Below are 6,000 nucleotides of genomic sequence, written 5' to 3'. Positions count from 1 at the left end.
GAGGTTTGGAAGGAAATGTAAGTTAAGCCCTAGGTTCATTGGCCCATATGAAGTCATTGAACGTGTTGGACCAGTGGCCTATCGGCTAGCTTTACCACCAGAACTAGAGAAAATCCATAATGTATTCCATGTTTCTATGCTGAGAAGATATCGCTCAGACCCTTCACATGTCATTTTCATGGAAGAGATTGAAATCCAACCGGACTTGACATATACAGAAGAACCTATATAGATCCTAGCTCGGGAAGTGAAGGAACTGAGAAATAAACAAATTCCACTAGTGAAAGTGCTCTAGAGGCACCACAACACTGAAGAGGCAACTTGGAAAAGTGAAGAGACGATGAGGCAACAGTTTCCTCAACTATTTGCATCAGGTAAATTTTGAGGACGAAATTTTTATTAGAGGGGAAGGGTTGTAACATCCTCACTTTAGCTAGTCCGTATAGTCTACTGTTCCAGTGACCAATGTCGGTCCGGATAGCTAGAATGTTTGAAATTATAAATAGACTAGAGTGAGGAGTTATAAAGAAACTAAATAATGCTCATAAAAATCAAGGAAAATTTTTTAGAAACGAAATACGCTAAGGTTAAACGAGCCAAAACCCCAGGGATGAGTAACCCAAAGGGGAAGTGACGATGAAGGCTGTTAACAACCCTAAACCCGAGGAAAAAATTATAAAATAATTATTGGGACTCCAGAGAAGGGTCATTGAGGTTCTTATGGCATTAGAATGCCAAGGAAATGCTTAAAATTTTTTTTCTATTAGTACACACAATTTTGGCTCGTTAAGCCAAACGGAGGCCATTTTGTTCATTTTGTCTTCAGAGATGATTTTTGGCCAACTTGTCCAGTTAAATAAATTATTTATATAACATAAAATATGAATAAATATTGTTAAAAATTTAATTAAAATTAAATAGACAAGAAAAGGAGAGAAAATGAAAGAAAATGGAATTATGACATCATAATGATGTCATTAAAAATTCTCCCAACCAATCCAATGTTGACACATGGCATAATCTTATTTAAAAGAGGCTATATGGGCAGAAAATGCAGAAAAAAAAATCAGAACTCTCTACCTTCTTCTCTTTGCCGTCACACTCCCACCATTGCCAACCTTGAGCAAGCTTTTCAAAGCTTGATTTCCCTAACTTTTACCCAACAAAACCCTAACCTAGCAACACAAAAAAGTGTTCTTACACCTTGGAGAGTCATTTGGGAGCAAAAAGAAAAGGAAAAGAGGAACCCTAGCAAGTGGGAAATCTCACTCCATTAGAGGTTTGTGACCTAACCTTGGTTTTCATTTTCAATTCATGTTTAAGGACTATGAATGAGTGCAAATGACAAAGAAATTGATGAAATACCATTTGTATGCCATCCCTAAATTTCGGCAGCCTTGGTTGGGGTATTCTTGTGATGAATTTTATGGAGCTAACATACTAGTATGGCTGCCCTTAATATGCATCTTGTAAGTGGAGTGATGAAATGCAATGATAATGCATGGTTTGTGATGTTTGAGTTAGGGTTTGGAATGAAAATGAGACTTTGATCATGTGATGATGGAAGTAGGTTTTAATGGTCAATTAGTGACCATTTGGTTCTGTTTAAACAAAAAATGAAGTGAATTGTGTAGTGGGATTGGAGTTTGGTGTGGCTGCCCTTGGTGACCTGCAGGACTTGGCATGAGTCCAGCAGGTTTGGGCAGCAATAACTGGAATTGTAGAGGTTCAATTGGTGCAAGGCCAATTGAACATGAAACTAGACATATAATGGCACAACTTTTGTGAAGAAACTATGCTCAGAAAACCTAACCAGCTTGACCAAAAGATTGCCCAAATCCAGGTGACCTGCATTCTGCCTGGGCAAAATGACCAAATGAACAGTATTTAGTCATTTGGCCATAGCTCAGTGTAGAAAGGTCCAATTGACCTGAACTTTTACCAGAAACAAGCTGAGATATAGACCAACAACTTTTATGAAGAAACCTAACTCAAATTATGATCATAACATATTCAAAAAGTGACCTAAAATCACTGTTCCTAACACTGTAGATTTGGTCAGTCCAGAAATTCTGGAAAAATCATAATCCGGCCAGTTGTGGTTTTTGGGCCATAACTTGAGCTAAAAAACTCCAAATGGAGTGATTCAAAAAAGGAAATGCAACTAGATAAAATAAGAAACAACTTTCATGTTGATCATTTTACCAAATTCCCACTGTAAAAATGACTAACGGAACAAAGCATGAAAACTGAAAATTCTGTCCAATTAACATTAGGTTTAGAAATGGTATTGGCAATCAATACCAACAATTTTAGAATGTAAAATGTGGTATGTTGGGAGTATTAAAACCAATGTACCTATTGTCTATGTAAAAGTCAACATTTTGGTTGACTAATGAATTGAATAGTAACACTAAAAATTGAATTTCAAGAATTGTCAAATTTAAAAGTGTTAAATGCCCTAGTAGACCTAATGTGATTGGTTTGGATAGGTTGGCATGCCAATAGGGTTTTGTTAGCAGTACTGCATATGGCTTCATGCCATTCTGTGTTTCATGGCTTTCCATGCCATTCTGTGACATAATAGCCTTTGGCTATGTTATTTGAGTTGATATACTTGGGTTTTAACCCTGATAATTATTACAGCTTATTAGCTGTTCTGTTGCACATCGGGAGACACAATGTGACTGATGGTGTGATGGTCCGAGGTACTTAGTACCCAGTTCCAGTTTACCCGTTTATCCAGTCCAGTCAATTAGTATGGATTACTCGGGCAATGATAATAAACCTTACCAAATTTTAATCGAATAAAACTGTAAATAATATCAGAAATTAAGTCTACCCAAAAATGTAAACATACATTCTGCATACTTATTTTTATTTTATTTTATATTGTCACCACTAAGCAGAATTGCTTAGCGCGTCGCTTTTGCCACACGCAGGTACTGGAGACCTAGCTGGGGAGCCCAGCAGACATCAGACCGAGTAAGCCTTCAAATCTGCATCTGGAGTCTAGAGTCACCTGACATCTACAGTGCACATGGTAGGACATTAGGATTTTGGGGTAGCATTTTGTATTTTGTATTAGTTTTGGATTGTAACTATAAACTCTTGAAATTATTTGATGATGTAAATATATGAAATTTCATGTTATTGAAATTTTCTGTATAATGTATGTTGATAAATGAAATGTTGAGAAATATTTATGAATGAGCTTCCAGTGATGATGTGAACAGAAAAGAAAAATTTTTGAAAATAATATTGAGATTTTGAGATTGAGTTGAGATATGTATGTACAATGGAGTCTGGATTTGGGAATTTATATTGGAAGTGTTTTTAAACAGGTTCAGAAGAACTGTTTTTCCAATTTACAGCTGGCACTCTGCCGGATTTTCTATAAAAATTTCAGAAAAATTCAGATTTATCAAAATTTGAAAATAAATGAGTTAAAAAGGGATAAATTGTAATTAAAATATGAATTGGTGCTCCGGCACACTGAGTGGCATAACTTGCTCGGCTACACTGTAGACGGGTAAGGGGTGTCACAAAAACAATCACATTGGTCTCCTAAAGTCCATGATCATCCATCATGCCAAGACAAATATTCAACACTTGAATCTACTAGTTAATTCTTAATATCACATATTGAAAATTAACCTAAACATTCATGAATCACATTCACAAACATGTTACATTCAGTTTGGGACCAAGATTGAACAATTCAATCATCAAGCAAAATCACAAAAGTTGATAAAAGCACCTTTGATCACATCATTTGCCCTATGGACATTCCACCTTAGCATAATGGTACTTTACTCAAAATTTGTGATTTTTCTTGCTATCGAATGGTTTTAAACATCATCATATGCATGTATAACACCATAAATCAAGTCAAATAAAAAAAATAAAATTGCATGCTTAAGTCTAAATTTTGGCCGAACCATAAAGATGAACAGTAACCAGCATGCATTTGATTTTTCACCTTTTTTCACCTCAATTCAACTTGTGTTCAAGTCGCATCCCATGTAACCTGACATGGTCCCAAGCTGCTCATAACACGTCTCATATTCCTAATGGTAAATTAAGGTGACTCTGATACCAATTGAAAGAGTTATGCACCAATTTATGGAATAATTCCATAAGAGGGATTGGTGCAGAATTTAGCAATTTGATTATTTTTCCTAAGCTAGGGTTTCATGCATCATGCAATTAACTTAAGGCATTGAAAAATTCACCATTTAGTCACACTAAATCATGCCTTAAGTCTAGAATAGACCTAATTTCCATTAGAAAACAATTTCCCCAAATTAAACCAAGTTAAGGTTTTGGAGATCACTTACCCTCAAAGGCGCAGAATCAACCAATTCCACCTTAATCCGGGTAGTGAAGACTTCCAATTGCAAGTCCTCTAGCTTGTCCACATAAGCAATCAGCCAAGACCACCTTGAACAGCCACTAAATTTTCCAAATTCTTCAAAATACAATAGCCAAGAAGAAGGGAAGAAGAGTATGTTGTGTTCATATGATTTTCTAGTTGGAAGTAAGGGAGAAACACTTCCTCTAATGGTTAATTCAAGAGATTAACCACTTGAAATCTTGAATTCTCTCAAGGATGTAGATGAAACTTGAAAGGGGAGAGGAAAGACAAAGTTAGCTGGCACACATGATGAAGTGGAAGAAGATTAATTTTCTTCTTATCTCTTTCTTAAATATCTCAATTTTCCAATTAATGCAATTAACAAATGTTGAGTTTTGGTTGGCTAATCCAAACTCTTGTCCCAATCCTATTGGTCCATTTGTCATCATTAAACATTAATCAAGAAAATTAATTAAGATTAATTATGCCTTGATTAATTAACTAATCAAAGTCTTCCATTGACTAAGTCGAGGTGTCAAACTTTGACTAAGTCAACAAGGTCAACATTTGACCAAGTCAAATTCTCCCAATTTCATATTCATCCCTTAACTAATTTTCAAGTTTATATTTAAACCATTTAAATATTAACTTGTGGACTTTCATAGATTAATTTAGTTTCAAGTCATGCTAAGGACTTTGCAATCCTATTGCAAACTAAATTTGTTAATTCAATTAATTAACCAAACTCTTTAGCCAATTAACCATGCTAACCATGTCTTGGCCAATATGCTCTTAATGTGTGTGACTTACTAGGTTCATGACTAATTGACAATAAGTTTGGAACTGTTCCATAATTAGAATGAAATCCCATTCCATCTGAATTCTCATAAGTCATAATTGACATCTAACATTATGTATTATGACTACCCAATTAGTAATGAATTATATCTCCAATCCATGAACCTTTAGTCATGCGTGCCATGTACTAAAATCTCTCTATTACAAAATCCCAATTCTAGCTAGAGTCAGGATTTATGTCAAACTATAATTGCATTAAATCATATGTTCTCTTTTAATTCTAGTTCTTGACTAATTAGACTTCCTTATCAGAAACTCTTTTGTGGCTAAGTCTATCTATCTTGACCAGGAACTTAAAACATTAAGAGCAATTAAATGAACATAGGATTTTATCCCTCTTGACTTAGGGTAATGGATCCTATCTTGACTAGTACTTATCTCCATATATAACTAGTAGGAGTCAACACATGTCCCTATACCCATACAAGTACGAATATGAAAGCAGTATCAAACTCAAACCACCCATACACAAGATAATCGTGTTATCTCAAGTCAAGGGATTATATGCACTAGCATGACCTTTATGATATTGCATTGACAAAAGTAAACTCCATGTGCATGTTATAAGCATCACTGGTTTAGCCTACTCATCACATGAGTGTTATTTGTGTGTGTCCTAGAGCATACACTAATCTTGTACCTTATAAATGACATTATGAATATTTTAATGGCAATTAACATTTCATTTAAATGTTGTATGTTTCATATCATATTTATTTGAAATTGTCCATTAGAAATATGTTATATTTTCTATTCTTATGAGATAAGAATATGAGTGATAGAAT

This window comes from Hevea brasiliensis, chromosome 4, assembly GCF_030052815.1.
Source record: "Hevea brasiliensis isolate MT/VB/25A 57/8 chromosome 4, ASM3005281v1, whole genome shotgun sequence".
Taxonomy (NCBI): Eukaryota; Viridiplantae; Streptophyta; class Magnoliopsida; order Malpighiales; family Euphorbiaceae; genus Hevea; species Hevea brasiliensis.
Note: the sequence above shows the minus strand (reverse complement) of the source record.